This window comes from Lolium perenne, chromosome 1 (genome assembly GCF_019359855.2).
Source record: "Lolium perenne isolate Kyuss_39 chromosome 1, Kyuss_2.0, whole genome shotgun sequence".
Classification (NCBI taxonomy): Eukaryota; Viridiplantae; Streptophyta; class Magnoliopsida; order Poales; family Poaceae; genus Lolium; species Lolium perenne.
The window spans coordinates 237,365,628-237,383,138 of NC_067244.2; the positions used below are offsets into that span (position 1 = coordinate 237,365,628).

At 40.7% G+C, this 17,511-nt stretch overlaps 1 long non-coding RNA gene across 2 annotated transcripts; it reads left to right on the forward strand.

The window, feature by feature from the left end:
* Positions 1–7,764: 7,764 nt before the first annotated feature.
* LOC127325164 (uncharacterized) lies at positions 7,765–10,936 on the forward strand. Of its 2 annotated transcripts, none has more exons than XR_007866849.1 (7): positions 7,765–9,440; positions 9,530–9,608; positions 9,912–10,004; positions 10,093–10,154; positions 10,251–10,455; positions 10,552–10,623; positions 10,895–10,936. It is a non-coding gene; the product is annotated as an uncharacterized lncRNA (long non-coding RNA). The 2 variants fall into 2 exon arrangements; XR_007866855.1 differs by having other exon boundaries at positions 10,918–10,936.
* The last annotated feature ends 6,575 nt before the right edge of the window (positions 10,937–17,511 follow it).

Here is a 17,511-nt window from a genome sequence, read left to right on the forward strand (position 1 = left end):
TTCAATATAATAAGGAAAACAAGAACAAAATAAAGTAAACTAAGCAAACTATAACAAAGTAAAGAGATTGGAGATGAGAGACTCCCCTTGCAGAAATCCTCTTTCTCCCCGGCGACGGCGCCAGAAAACAACTGGTAGTTGTCGTGGGAGTTTACTTGTGTTGATGAGATTGTCCCCGACAACGGCGCCAGAAAACAAGCTTGATGGCGTGTACTCGACGTATGCGGACATGCTGTTGGGGAAACACCAAGAGGAAGGTGTGATGAGCACATCAGCAAGTTATCCCTTAGTACGAAACCAAGATTTAATCGACCAGTAGGGGAAAGGGGTGAGTTCTGAAGGTGTTGGTGGCTGACTAGTGGCAGGGCGCACTACCGGCGTCAGCAACAACGTGGAACCTGCACACAACATAACAAAAGTACTTTGCCCTAATTTACAGTGAGGTTGTCAATCTCACTGGTTTGCTGAACACAAAGTATTAGACGTATCGAATGGAAGAAGATGTTTGCAGAAAGTAAACAGAACATGATTGCAGTTGAATTTATCAGTAAAGGAAATAGGACCGTGGTCCATAGTTCACTAGACGTGTCTCTCCATAAAGAAATAGCATGTTGGGTGAACAAATTACAGCTGGGCAGTTGACAGAATATCGATCGATATATAACAGAATGATTACTATGATAATTTGGTATTGGACATTACAACATAATACATAGACCGTAATCCAACTGCGTCTATGAGTAATAATCCACCTTCAGGTTAGCGTCCGCACCCCTTGCAGTATAAAGTTGCAAGCAACAGACTATCGTATTAAGTAATGTGTGTAAAGTAAACAATAGAGTTACCCTTGGATAAAACATTGTTGGGTTATACCTAGTAGCAACAACACATCTACAATCTTAGAAACTAGAGGCATGAACCTACTATCGAGCATAAATACCCCTCTTGGAGTCACAAGTATCCACTTGGCCAGAGTTTCTATTAGCAACAGAGAGCATGCAAGATCATAAATAACATATGATATGAATATATAATCAATTTTAATATAGTATTCAACATTCATCGGATCCCAGCAAACCAAACATAGGAGATTACATAAAGATGATCTTGATCATATAGGGAAGCTCACGAGATCGATACATGAAGCACATGGTGGAGAAGACAACCATCCAGCTACTGCTATGGACTCATAGTCCAGGGATGAACTACTCATGCATCACTTCGGAGGCGGGCTTGGTGATGTAGATGCCTCCGGCGATGATTTCCCCCTCCGGCAGGGTGCCGGGAAGAGCTTCAGAACCCCCCAAGATGGATTCTGCGATGGTGGCCATGACGGAACTTTTCGTGGATTTTGGCTCCGGTATCTAGGGTTTTCCCGAGAAGATGTATAAATAGGCGGAGGATTCAGGTCGGTGGGGCGCCTGTTGGCCCCACACCTTCCCTAGACGCGGGCCAGCCCTAGGCCGCGCCTAGGGGTGGTGTGGGCGCCCTGGTGCGCCTCTTCATCCCCCCTCTAGACTTCGTCTTCATTTCGGCGAAATATTGACTTCGGATTTTGTTTCATCCAATTCCGAGAATATTGCCCGTACAGCTTTTCTAAAATACAAAAACAGCAGAAAATATGGAACTGCCACTGTGACATCTTGTTAATAGGTTAGTGCCGGAAATCATGTAAAATTGCAACGAAGTGTAAACAAAACACATATGAATTGGTGTAAAATAAGCATGGAGCATCAAAAATTATAGATATGTTTGAGACGTATCACCCTCCCCCCCCCCCCCCCCACACACACATGTTGATAGGCAAATTCTACATTTTTAATAAGAATTCACGATAAGGTGTATACAATTATACTACTCCGGTTGATCCACAATAAATGTCGCTTATTATGGAGTTCGTTAAAAGAGCTTTTATATATGTGGCCTTTTTCTTTTTTGAAGGAATGCCACATAGGCGCTTTATTTATTCGATAGGATAGTCACATCACGGATTACAAAAGGTAAGATAAATCTGGGAGGATCACCATCTCAGACTTGTTTTTCTTTGGACTCATACACGTGCCTAGCTAAGCTATGCGCCACCTGATTAGCATCTCTATTACAATGCTGAAATAAAACCTCTTCCATTGAACTTGCTTTGAGGAAACACTCCACCATGATCTCCGAGTAGGGGATCTAGACTTCAACCACACCGTTGCAAGCATGTATCAGTTCTTATGAATCTGACTCAATGATCACCGAAGAGCATCCCAACTCCTCCAAAAATTCCAATCCTCGTAGAAGTGCTAAAGCTTCCACAGTTTCTACACTCAAAACATTTTCAAGGGTGCAAGACATACCTGTGATCACCTCACCCCTGATCCCGTTGGACAGCCCCCATAGCACCCGAACAATCCATATAGAAAGATGAATCAATATTTAGATTACGCCCTCCATGCATCAGCTTTTCCCAAAATATTTTATTTTGAATTGCATTCTCCTTGGCAACATTATAGTTTGTTGTCAATGAACTGATGGCAAAGGCTGAGCTAGAAGGTGTAGGAACCAAGACACCCTTCACCATCTCCCGCCGTCTCCACCTAAATACCAACATCCTACATCAATCAGGTCTTTAAGATCTACCTGATCCAGCTCCGGGGCTCTCGTTCTAGGACTGCAGAGAATATGTTCCAAGACCACAGAACCTAACCGGTCCACTTCCATTGCACGTTAGATGCAAGAACTTAATCCAAGATCCTTCCACACATCTTTGGCTTGTACATAAGTAAACAGAATATGCTTGATATCTTCTGGTCCCAAATTACAGATCGGGCAACCTGCAGGGACCTTGATGTGCCTGGAGGCTAAGATCACCATCCCTGGTACTACTCCATGTAAAGACCGCCATAAGAATATCATCACTTTGCTCGGCACATTAAGTTTCCATAGAATATCCCAAACAGGATTAATTCTCGATGATGATTGTCCATCGTTCCTCCTGGTTTTAGAACCAAATTGATGCTCCACTCTATAAAGTATGTAGACCTTACTGAAAAGGTGAAAGACTTTGTTTTGTGCCACGCCAAAAAATCCTCAGTTAAGTGTTCACTTTAGAGGAATTCTCAAATAAGCTCTGCATCTACCTTCAAAAAATTATCCCGGATAATCTCTCGTCCCACATATTAGTATGTGGGTTAATAAGCTCCTCAGCTCCTTGTAGGGCTGCTAGGTATCCAATGATCTTGCCAAATATTGACTTTTGCACCTGAGCTAATTCTCCAAATATGTCCTCTTCTGAAAGTTTGGAGATCTGCAATTATACTTTGCCAAACAAAAGACGAGCCTCGTTTAGGACTAGCTTTTAACAATTCACCATCCGGGTAATACTTAGCACGTAGGACCTGAGCACACAAAGACTCCAGGGTAGAAATCAAGCGCCAGCTTTGCTTCGCAAGATCGCCAAATTGAAAGAATGGAGGTCACGAAAACCCATACCTCCCATCTTTTTTGGGATGCACATTTTCACCACGTAAACCAGTGCATTCGCCTCTTCTCTTCTGAATCACCCGACCAGAAGCTCGCCATAGCACTGTTTATCTCTTTACAAAGTTGTTTAGGGATTTTAAAAACCGCCGTCGCAAACACCGGAATTGATTGAATTATGGCCTTCTATAAAATCTATTTGCCACCACTAGATAATATCTTCTCTTTCCACCCATTCAACCTCTCAATGATTCTTTCAAGCAGGTACACAAAAGTCTCAGTTCGGTCCAGGCCCACCATTGACGGGAGGCCAAGATACCTATCCGATATTGCTTCTATCATGATATTCAATTCTTGACAAATTTCAGCCTTCACTTATACTTTCACATTAGGACTAAAAAAGATGCTACACTTCGCTTCACTCACCATTTGTCCTGAACTTGCACAATATTGTGTAAGAACTCGTCTATCCTCTCGTGATCAGTTATCCAGACAAAAGTGGGCTGATGGTGACAACAAGATCTTGTAGTATTTGTTTTGTTTAATCAATTTGATATTTTATTTTAAGGAGCAGGTGAGATTTTCTTAACAATTAATTTGACCGATTTGGGATATTGAATGTTGCCCAAATGTTGTGTGTTATACTCTAGTCATACCGGTTTACAAGGCAATTACATATTTCGAGATAAAATTGATTATTAATTTTGTCAACAAATATAAGAGGTATATCAGAAAATTATACTATTAAAAACTTATTTTAAATATGAATCTAATGGTATAATTTTTGTGGCATATCTTATATTTTGTTGACCAAATTTTTGTCAAACTTATTTCTCAAAATACATAATTCTCGAGTAAACCGGTATGGATGGAGTAGTTTTTAGTCGCTTAGGTACGGATGACATATTTACTTTGGTAGATTGGGACGTACAGCATATGTCAAACTAAAAAAATAGTCGCTACTACACTCTCCGTTCACAAATAAGTTTAAAAAATAAATGTGTTATATCTGTATAGATTCGTATGTACCTATATATGTTTTAGTGTAAAAAAATAAGTGCAAACTTAGATGAATTTGCGACACTTATGTTAAAACTTTTTTTCCAAACGACCCACCAGGGAGATCGGATTTCATTACCAGGGGAGATAACGAAATACAGCTGAGTTCCAAGTATCAGTCATGCAGGAAAAGCTAAACGAACGACGCCGGCTACTGCTAGCGATTTGAACGACGATGACAAGGAAACTAGAGGTCTTATTACAGAACTCAAAACACATCAGCCAAAAGCATTTCACGCCAGAATTGATGCAACAGCCTCCAAGATCAGCCTCTGCCAATCGAAAGAGATCACCGCTTATGACCATTGATATCCATGTCATTATACACATCACGAGCTCAACCATCAAGCAGGCGGGGAGAGGGCGTAGGATTTCCAATTATGATCCATTATGTGCACAGCAAATTAAACAATAATTTCCAATTAACTTTATCATATGTTTTTTTAAAATTCAATTTTAAACATCACCCCTACTGTTTTATGTGTTTGCTCTCTCTCAAAATCTCTTGCAGTAACATAACTCCATGAGTAATATGCATAATAGAATCATGTTGATCTTAAAATATTTACCATAAAATTATGCTACTTTTCATACCCAAGGTCCCGGGTCACTCCTAAGCATTGAACTGCATCACATCGCAGTATCGAGGCATATTCAACACTTGCTAATGCCGTTTAATTATTTCATATCAAATATTTACAAAATACTATATTTATCACTCATGCATCTAAAATCAAAATGTTACGTTTCCAACTATGAATATGGCTATCTAGTGGGCAATGGATCCATATTTTGAGTTGATGGTGGAGGTTCCATTGCTAATGGGTTATACTAACAACAAATGTCGTCTACTTATTCTAGCGCCGTATGTTGCCGTTAATCAAAAGATCTTTAATGGGATGGAGAAGTCAACTGGATCTTCTTCCTTTCACATATCGACAGACTTCATAGGGCCAAACTATGATTCGACGGATTAATTTACAGTAATCTGGGATGTACTTAATCTCCCCATCCTTGTTGGATGAAGTGTGCCCTACTATCTACAATGGATTGTCCATAGCATACCGTCGGTAAAGACATATATACGGGAGAAGTATATCAGAGATAGGTGAGTGGGACAAAATGGTGGGTGTGCGGGGTAACGGAGAAGGACAATGATTGGCTTGGATGTTATTCTTGGCTAGACACCAAGGAAGTGTGGGCGGGAAAGTACGACCGGCTAGTAACAAAGATAAAATTCTTTTATGGGAAAAGTAACGCACATAGGTAGTGTGTATTGAATTGTGGCTTGTCACTCCCTATTTTGGGAAAAAACTATGAACGCAACAGGAAAAGAACTCCATGAAGTTTTAGTCAACCTGAGAAGTCTAACAGTGATAGTTTTTTAGAATAGAAATATTTTGAAGCAATGTTCATGAAACATGCATTAACCTGCGATTTCCTAATCAATGGTCGTAGCTTGTGCATAAGACACCTTTTTACTGTAAGTTGAGCTTGCTGAGTACGCTCGTACTCACCCTTTCCGTCTAAAAACCCTTAATAGACTGTGAGTACGAGGAAGGTGGCTACACAGACGTGTCAGAGGGTAGCTATGAGAATATCTACGAGGAGCCTGATATATCCGAAGAAGTTGAAGGTGTAGACTATGGCATCCTCTATGGAGTTCACAAGGTCGCGACTGATAGTTAGTCTCAAGTAGTGGTAGTTAAGCTGAGTAGCCTAGAATCTCACCTAAATAAACTACCGAGCTCATAGAATTAATGATTAATTTAATACTTATGCTAGTTGTCATGTTGTCTCCAGTGGAGTTAGAGTCTGATTGGTATTCTTGCTGGACCGATGAAGATATCGAAGAGTTTGTAGAGTTTTGGCATAATATAATGAGTGTGGAATATTTAGACCTTAATGTTCTTTTGTACCACTCACATGGATGTAATATTTGTGAATAAGTACTTTCACAAGTATTATATTAACGACTTGTGTACTGAAACATGTAGTGGTATGCCGGATCACCGCAATTTGCTTGCGGAATGGCATGGTTACATGATTGTGTTGTTAGTCTCCACTGATAAATACTCACAACATCGGGAAGGTGAAGACAGGTCCTGTTCTACACATCTTGGCCTTCTCCGACTCCCAGCCAATCAGTTTGCATGAGATGTCACTCTAGTGGACGAGGAGGTTAATGTCGGCTGGTGAGCGGTGACACAGTACCTCCGGCAGCCCAGAGCTTGGTGACGTTCTTCTTGATGATGGAGAACCGCTGGGCCTCGCTGAAGCTGAGCACCATCGGGGCCACACCTTTCCAGGTGTCGTCCTCCGGGCATGGCTGGTCCACAGATTTTTGTAACCCTAGGGTGACACGGCACAAGGCTCCTTGTTCACACTGGCGGAGCATCCCTACAACCAAGGGGGGCCAGCCCCCCGGACAATAAAATTCTTTAAAGATATCTGTAATATTTATAGTACAATTTAAATATTACTCTAAGTTTTAGCTTGTCTTGTGTTTTTGGACCGCACAACAATCTATAACCAAAATGAGTCACTTGGTCAAAGACAAAGATTAAAATATATTAGTATTTTGCATGCAAAATACTACAATAATGACATATAAAAGTCAATAATTCATACATTTGATAGACCCATATATGGTCTTTGGAATCTTGGTGAAGACATATACAATGATAGGGCGAACTATATCAATGATACTCTTTATACAAGTGTATATACATATGTACCTCTAGAACTAATCACATAACAAAATTACCGGAGTAACTGATTTGTATGCCCATGCAAAACTGAGTAGAAGAGTAGACATATTTGGTGCTGAATTAATAAGAGGATGGAATATACGGTATCTCAGACATACATGTACGATGGAAAAGAGTATAATTGGTGCAAAACATAGGAGAGCTGCTTGAGGAATGGTATGGTTACGTGATTGTGAGACTAACAAAATATTCACAATGTTGGGAGGCGGGGGCAAGGCTAGACATAAATCGTGGCATTGAGAAAAATGATCAGAAATTTTATATCATATTTTTTAGGTAAGAGTAGGCAGAGTATAGAGGCATGATGATAGGACACAGGTTGAGCCATCTCCTGATTGTTGGACCTCAAATATAGAAATTATATTAACACGAATCTACACTACTTAAAAAGGAGGAACATGTTTCTTATTCTGCCAATACGTCAAACCCCTTCGTCGTTTCTTTCGTCGCTCTCGTCTCCGCTCTGCCCGCACGCGCACAAATGGGCCAAGCCCAGTCTCGCGTGACTTCATCCGGAAAACCGCAAACCCTCGCGCTCATCCTCCTCCAAAGAGCTTGGGTCGGCGGCCTCCGGACGGCGCGTGGCTGGGAGCGAGATGAAGAACGGGCGGCGGCAGCGACGACCCCTTCCAAGTGAAGATCTTGGCAGGGATGGTATCAGAGCATCGATTCTCGGCGGCGGCTTCACTTCCTTCGCGGTCCGATTTGTAGCAATTCCTCACTCTCCTCTCCCCAAATCTCGCTCCTAAATCGCATAGCCACAAATTATCAGCGCCGCCGCCCATCCGCTTTTCCTCCATCTCCAACGCACACCGCCGCCACGCTTCTCAACCTCCACCCCACCCGCCTCCCCTAATCTCTAATCCTCCTGCCGGCTCTTGAATCGATTCCGTGCGATTCTCCATCCCCCAGGTTGCCCCGCAGGGACGCCGAGCACCGTGCGCCTACGCCCTTCCGACGAGTCTCTGGTGCCCCTCCTTTCATCGGATTGCCCAGCCGACGCCGCTGCTGTTGGACACTGGCATGACCGCTCCATCTCGTTAGCGAGTTCCGCCCGAGAGCCGCCACTCGCCGGAGCTCCGGCCTCCTCAACTAACTCCAAGCGCAAGCGTGACGTCGAGCAGCTCTCCACAACCCACACCTAGCAGGTGTCGTGCTAGAGTGATTGCACAGAAAGGCTTGAGCTTTACTAGCTACCAGAGCGGCATAGGCTGATATTCCTCAACAATGCATTTGCCATGAGCCAGCACTCGTGTATTGGGTATCAGGACAACAGGTTTGATCCAGCTATGCTTGGTCCAAGTGTGTCTGCGTGCACGGTAGCTGAACATGTTGCGCATAAGGTGTTTGATCCAACGCAAGTACCAGGCTACACACAACAACTGTTTGGTAAAATGACAACGCCAGGTATATGGAATGCAAACTTCATTCACTCGCCTCCAATTGCAGCCGAAGCATGCCCATTTGCTGGAGGTAATGGTACTAGAAGTGGAGCCCCTCAGATTTTCAACACAAGGCCAACAACTAGCACAACCCATCTGTCTGACACTCCCGCAACAAGCTCGTCAGCGAGCTCTCCTTCTGATGCATCAACTACTGCGTATGTAGTACCGCAGATGTTCAGTGAAATGCTGCAACCTTATGGGCTCCATAATCTCAATCGCCAAAGTCTGTTCCTAGCGGATGGAACCGAGTGCAGCTACTTTACTCTGCTGGCAGATTATCCGTTGGAGCAGGCAACTCCACCAACACCACATTCAGCAGTGGTAAGAGGTAGTGTCGCAGCCCCACCATCTGTAGCAGCACAAGTAGCATGTCTGGCTCCAGGTCTATGCTCCAACACCAACACCACAACCGGTGAGTCGATGCTCCTTTACAATCTGCAAGTTCCAACAACTATCCAAGATGCTTCCAGTGTGTTCAAGGAAATGCCTGTATCATAAGCATGTGCACAAGTATCCATCTAAGACATGGCTATCATTATCTTGCCCTCGGCCATGCAGAAAATGGCTCACCCTGAAGGTTAATTGAATCTGATTTGCAAGCGCTCTTCACATGTTTTAGAGCAATGTTCTCATGAAGAAATTTGTCAGTTACAGAGGAGAGACTGCTACTGCAAGAGCAGCTGCAACTGCAGGAACCATAATGGTTTGGAAGATAACCTGCATTTGTGACATCTTTTCTATTCCAAACAACAATCCGTATCTTGATGCTATTTATCACTTGTGTATTCTCAGGGCACTGTCTTCATGGGCTACTTATAGCGTTGAAGAGGTTAACTATGTAGGAACGGGGATACATTTCTTCTAACGTTAAGTATGTTGGGTTGCCTTCTTTTTTCTAACCATGTTGTTCAATGCCTTCTGGTTCTAGGTACACAAATATTTCTTTATGCATCCAACTACATGAACAGAGAAGTTTGTTGGTGATTTTTTTTAAAAAAATTATTGTGTTCATGTTTTCTCCATAGTTTTTAAATGCTTGCGCCAACCAATGTCATGTACTTTATCACTTATCACTGTAAATATGCTTCTATTGGAAATCACAACAGTGAAGAAAATGTGCGGTTCTCTTTTGATAAGATTCTCAGATGTTGTGTGTTTACATTTTTGAAAACAGGGAAAGCTAGATGGCATGGATAAAGGAGGAACCATGACTAAGCCTGGGTGATGGTATGAAGGTGTTGGCATAGATGTCAAGTATGCCAATCGAGTAAGTTTGTTTAGGGGTCAGAATTTTAAGTTTTTTTTAATTTTTTTGCAAGATTTAAGTTTGATATGAACTAGATACCACTCAGCAGGATACTATTATCTTTAGTTTCTGGTCAACTTTAAAACTGCGGAGGTTTTGCAACATCTAGAGGTTAGTTTCTTACTTTTTACTGATACAATCTGGAGATGATTTGTATTTAGGTTATTGTTGATGCAGTATATTTATAAAATTCATTCCTCTTGTCAGATCGAGCTGGGACAACCACACATCAACCAGAGGACAAATGAGCCGCACCTTTACGTGTTTTCTACTCTAGATTTGATTATGTTTTATTCGAATCTCTAAATTCATTATCTATTTGGTGTATGATTTGATAGTCATCTGAATCATTAAGGAGGAGCAAGAAAATCTCAAGGCTACTACCCAACATCCTTTAAAGCTGATAACATAGGTTAATTTTCGTCTCACTTATGTAGGTTTTCCGCAAACTGAAGTCTCCATGTAGAGTTAATTTTTGTCTCACTTATCTAGGTTATCATTTTTTCAGCATGAATTAGTTGGAACGGTATGCAGGGTGCAGGCTCAGACCGTGGAACTTTTGTGGTGAGTTCCACATGAGGTATGTAATTATTTTGAGTTCTATAGTGTACAAATCAATGAACCATACCTCAATACTAAATACAAGGGGTGTTATGAACGTTAATAAGGGATTGCTAATAGTAAACATTTTTTTGTTTCTGGAAATTCTACTTGAGTATAGTTCCTTGATGATTGGACTGGTTTTTAACCAATTTGTTTGTCTATATATAAGAGTTCCAATGTAATTCAGTATGACACATAGATTTATAGATGCTTCAGGTTTTCAATTCATTGGTTTTTGTCAATTACAGGGACTTGATTTAGGCTTTTGCAGGTGGAGATGCTACGAAAGACTAGTAGAATGCCCGTGCTTCGCCACGGCCCTTTAACGTAGTGTCAAATGCATAAACGTGTAAATAATGCATGCAAATATTAAAGTATATAAAATAAATATATAATACTTAAAATATTTAAAGATCCACTTCGCACAATTTATTTTGTAGAAGAGAAATGACTGAATACACTATTTATTAAAGCCATGGTCCGTTGACGCGTCTAAGGTATTCTCGCACGATCTTAGGAATGTTGTCTTCAACTTCATTAGCCAGATACTTGAGTATGTGTATCAAAAACTTTTTCCTTAGCTCGTAACCATCCTGCACAATTGGTATATCATGTTAACATGAAGTTTTCTTCCCACAAAAAAATATAAGATTGTGAATATAGAGTACTCACGCTACAAACTTAAGATCGCAACGGCTCCTCTAATTTTAATCCTGATTGCACATGCGAATTTCAAAATTCATGTGTATGTAAATATAGTTCTACAATAATGCAAAACTTAAGATCCCACTTTTGTTTAATTATGCTTGCTAAAATCCCAAAAATAATACAGACCCCCCCCCCCCCCTCCCCCCCACACACAACACCCAATAAGAGAAATTACAACACAATCCCATACTTTTACATAATACCCTGCATAACAAGTGTTGAATTCCATCGAGTCCTTCTCTACCGTTGATTTATACGAGCTCAATGATCGCCATGGCAAGGATGTAGAAGACCCTCCATTTTCGCCCGCTGGCCGGGAGGGAGAAGATGAGATGGCACCCGCTCAAACCAGACCTTGAAGTGGATGCATGACGTTCAATTGAGTCAGCACCTGGACGTCACATCGCCCCGGAATGTCGTGTACTCATATGCATAGAAAGCAAATGAGCAATTACTTCTTTGTTACTTGTGGAAATATACTCTCAGCTCTCAAACTATAGTGTCTTCCAGCCTATCTATATGCTTTGCTTGCAGCAAATGACATGAGCTTTCCTTATAACTCGTCCAGTCTGTCCACTCACCCTCTCCTCTCTCCCTCCCATGGGCTGTTGTGTGTATCATGCACAGTGCCCACCGTTGGTAAAAAACCGAAGTAGCATGTACATTGTTCAATTCTAATGTTGGATGAGCTCTCAAATACTCCATCTGTCTATAGAAAGATGTCTCAACTTTGATATATTTGGATGTATCTAAATTCTAAAATAGGTCTAGATAAATTTAAATTTTAACAAAGTTGAGACATCCATTTATAGACGGAGGGAGTAGTATATTTTAGTCACACCATTCCAATTTGATATAAGAATCTACTAATTGCTATGGAGGATCACACATGTGCAATCTAAAACCAAAGGCTTATTGCTGAAGAAGCTTGCATACACTTCCGTACGGAATCATGTACTGCTTTATTTGTAGGTTCACCGCCTCCAGCAAGGGTTCCATATCTACCTGACAAGAGATTTTTTTTGGTTTGTGTCACATTAGCTCCTTGCAAGCTGGCACCACCAAAAGTTCATTATCTGCAAAAAATACGAATAAATTAAATCATAAATGGTTGAACGGATTTCTTCGTACTTATGCTTATGGCTTGATTAACACATACACAATCACTAATGTGTGAAAAGCACATCAAACAAAAATTCATGTCTAATAGTAGTATTTTGTTTAAAAGATGTACGTTCTACCACAACGACAATGACATATGCAGTCTCCGAGTTAAATCTTGTAGAATCTCATCTTGAAAATATGTCAAACGAGGTCATTTGTATTTAAAATACGTTTACCAAGTAAAACTTCACATTTACATTACTTGCAAACGTATATGGCTCAAAAGTTGACTTCCTACAGCCAAGAAACATTTTCAAAAGTCCCAAGCTAGGACGATGGTGTATCACCAATTCGCTATGTATTTCCAAGGTTACACTCCTGTTATATTTTTGAATATCTTGGAAATTGTTCCAATCTTCATTACAGTAAGATGGTAGAGGGGCACTACAGTTAGGGATACATAAGTAATGATGTTATATTCGGGAAAACTGTCTTGGATCAATCTTCACCTGCAGCTGAGCCAAAGTACCATCCATGAAGTCAGAATGCACTTCTCATTTTCATGATCTATGTCCTAACCATCCGAAGCAAGTCATAGCAGCCAAATTTAAATTCTCAACCAGAATAACATTCCTTACCTTTACAGGCGTTGCCATATCAATCATCCGATCTGTAGAGCCTAGACATGTCCCATATACAGAGAAGAAAATAAATTAAGAAACCTGAAGATATATAGCACTATCCATTAGCTCATACTTGAGAAATCGAACTTGCTCTTGTGAGAGCTGCAACCATAGTTCACAAGAGCTATCAGTTCTCGCCTCCAAATCGCACCTCGAAACCATGAAGATTCATCGAAATATCACCTCAAAGTCATGAAGATTTCATCTAAAAAAATGAAAAACTATTGAATTAATTAAGCACACCAGAATGTTCTCCTCAACCTCCTCTCTGCTGCAATATACACAAAATGAAAGGAAAGCTTTTTTGATCTGAAGCCTCAGGCACAAAAGGGTCCATATACTCTATATTTTCTTGATCATGAATCAGTGATCACATTGATTTGTTATTTATTCGAATTTTACTGTTTTGAAATTTCAAGTTGAATTGTTGTGTGTATCTGACAAGCTCGATCAACAGGTTGTAGAATACAAAAGCCAACAAGATATAGCATTACGACAATGTAAATGTGCAGAGAGGCGAGTACATCATTTGGAAGGCAAAATAACAAACTTAGGTTAGTGTGGAGTTCTTAAATTGTGTACAAATGTTTCAAGCTTCAGTTGACAGGAATGAACTACTGCTTGGCCACCCTTTTGTTGGATTTACCTTTGCAGATTAGATTATAGGTACACTTAAATATATTTCTGCATATATCACATAGGCACTCATAAACACACTTTTCACACTTTCCTCATTTGTTTTGAGTATTTAATAGCCATGTAATGTTATGTAGATACTGCTAATACTCAGGGCTGAGGATCCAAAGAAAGGCTTACTGTAAATTACACACACTTGGAAGACATAAGTAGGAGCTCCTTCTAATCAATTTAACCCCATCGTGCAACAAAATAATCTATGGCATAGAACATGAAATGTTCAACAACAATCAAACTATATACTCCCTCCGACCCATATTACTTGTCGCTGAAACGAGGAGGGAGTAGAATATTTAGCAAAAACAGAGAGTGCACCGCATAGTGAAGGAATGTCGCTTGCAGTGGTACAAGAATTTCAGCTGTAATTTGCTCCAACTATTCCAGAAAAGACTCCTTCGCGACCTTAGGCTTCAAAAAATACTGCAAGATAACACAACTAAAAGTACATATTTGTCTCATGCAAATAATATTACACATCAGATAGTTGATAGGAGATCAATTGACAAGGAAATTTCCAATTATTTCGAGTGCAGTGTCGAAAATATACTGAGCATGAGTGACATGCCATGCGTCTAGAGAGAATGAAGAGGATAATGAGTTGAATCTGAAAAGATACCAGAAGCATATTATACAAATATAATGGCTCCATGAATCCATGGGATATACTGCGAGATAACACGACTACAAAATAAATATTTGTCTCATGTAAATAATATTATACATCAGATAGTTGATAGGAGATCAATTGACCAAAAAAATTCCAATTATTTCAAGTGTAGTGTCCAAAATAAACTGAGCATGAGTGGCATATTCATGCTTCTAGAGAGAATGAAGAGGATAATGAGTTGGTTCTGAAAAGATGCCATAAGAATATTATGCAAATATAATGGCTACATCAATCCATGAGATATACCCGGAAGGTTCAAACAACGGACTGAAGTAACCATGAGGGCGCTAATGGTTTTCCACTTAGGGTGCTGCCCCAGATTAATCACCACGCTGCTCTGAAGCATCAGCTTGAACTGAGGAATGGGAAAAGAAAAACATTACTCTATATTTACCTGCCAGAAAACATATTGTCTAATGAAGATTTTCCTAATGTCACACGGATATATCACCAAGCTGATTAAATATCTAATCAAGCTCACTGTAAAGTATTTCATAAGGTATACTTGATAGTAGTAGAAACCGAAATTCTACTGCACAATAAATGTTTCCGCACTACAAAAGTAACTGTCGGTAACGAAAGTACATCATTGACTTTAGTGGCAATGCAGAACATGAAAGTACAGTTTAAATACGAAGTGAGTGTAGCGCTTCAACAAATTTATTCATACGATACTGAATCAGGACAAGAACCTCATCCTGATATTCATTGCAATGTACAACTATAGAATAGAAATTCATCATTTGCTTGGCAATAAACAGACCAAATGACAGAAGTAAACAGGGACGAATATTCACTATGAACCAACTCACACATTGATAAGTGACCGTATCAAGAAGTCATGTCGACAATTTTAACACCATATAGCCTGCCTATTCTGTACTTAGATGTTTGACAGCAACTTAGTGCAGCAGCAACCGACGATTGGTCCTTGCCCATGTGGCTGCGAGTGACGGACATGGAGGCAACAGTAGTTGGGGATCAGGGATTTTTTTCATACCTTGGCAGGAGGATTCGGTGGGAGATGCGCAGGAGGATCATCTCTGTAGTCAGCGTGCGGTAGATGACATAGTCGCCTCCATTCGCACCATCCAGCAGTCGTCGTGCTCGAGGCGAGACTTTGTGGTGCCCAAGCCGGCGTTGGTGCGGCGGCATAGGATTGGTCAGAGTAGGCAAGGCCAGAGCTCGCCCTCTCACACCGATCGACGGCAACACACATCAAGGCAAGCGGCAGCTAGGGTTCGATCCGCCTCTTTTTCGACACCGAGCTCGCTGACATGGATCGAGACCGGACCACTCGATGAAATGCCGTCGCCACCCGAGGCCCTCAATCAGCCCCCCATCTTTGACTCCGGGAGGTAAGAAGATAGCCTGGTCGGGGTAGACAGTACAACGGAGGCCACGAATTCGAGCGGCCGCATTGGAATGCAGGAGGTGGGGTGTGCGTGGCATTGGGGATCATGGGACGGCACATGGAGGCAGCTCAGCTTGGGTGAGGCTCGTCGTAAGGATCGCAAGATTAGTAGAGATAGAGATTATGTGGAATGCACTATCGCTGCAAGTTAGTTGAGATTAGATGGGGTTTGTTGTGCTTAGCTGTGTAGCGCCGCTGTTTTCTAGGAGAGGATTAAGAGGTAACTAAGCGGTGGCATTTGTTTGTAATTTCTTCGATGTGTGACACCAGGCATTCACCAGTTTGCTCTTAATAGTAGAGATAACAAGCACACAGACCATTGACCTTTATTGCAGTATGAGGCATCTATATAAAAAGGTGCAGGTTTAAATTTAATCAGAGGTGTCATAGTTTAAGTATTTGTTGGTGGATCTGAATTTCAGCGGACATCTAAGCCGAAAGAATTCAAGCCCATATTTATATGCACCTCATCCATGTTTCCTGTTTTCTTGGTGAAAATATTTAATTTTGATCATGGTTCTTTATGTGGATCAAATCAAATGAAAATTATCTAGAATGGGAATGCAATGTACAATAGCAGAAAAGTGGGAAGGGCCAACCATGAGAGCAAATAAATACAAAGAAGGGAATATATAAATTTAAAAGCAAATAAGTACAACCCTGGTCGCGTCGTCCTCCACGGATCCGTGGACGCCACAGTGTCTCCAATAAGCTAAGTGCATGTAGAAAACAAGAAGAATATGCGCTTAATATTATTGGGTTTGATTTTCGTGCGATGAGAGAGAAGCAATTAAACTGCATTGAGAAGATAGGAGTATACTCTTTTGTAGACAAAGTTTAGAGCTAGATGTCCACTTATTTGAGGACGAAGGGAGTAAATTTTGGTTAAAAAGATTGGTTCATATTTGCTAGATACGGTGATGCGAAACTTTGTTCAGGATACGCTAGCTTCCAAAGATACCAAAAGATGAACCATGCTCAGATTGAGGTATTAAGTTGTCATGTTCAGCAAAAATTCTATTTGCTATAACATTTCTTTCATTTCCTTTATTGTTTTGACATGTAAATCCGACTATAACACAAATAGTCCATCTGTTAGATATATGCACAAATTCAAATCCATATTTATTCATTTCACTACATTGTTATTCATTCTTAAATAATTTCTTAGGTTATTGCATGCTAAAAAAATTAACCACAACCAGATGAGCCGTTGACCTATTGGAGCTATTGAATGCTAAAAATGTCACCGCGGTCTATGTTCAATAAATGCAATTTGTATATAATCCAGATTGGAAGATGGGTATGTGGTCATGTCGGAGGCCAAATAAGCAAAGCGTTTACACCCAAATCATTTTGATCACTGGGTTACATCCAAATCATTTTAATCAAATGGCACGTAGAATTTTTTTGTGCTCCAGTGGCAATGCATGCTTGAGATGTTCGAATATTCACATGCATTGGGTTTATATGCTCAATATAAATAAGTTTTGTCGGCCCGTGGCAACGCATGAGCATTTTACTATGATTATCAAGGTGTTGTTTGGACTAATCTGAAGAGAAGTATTCCTAAAATTATACATGTGTCTGGAA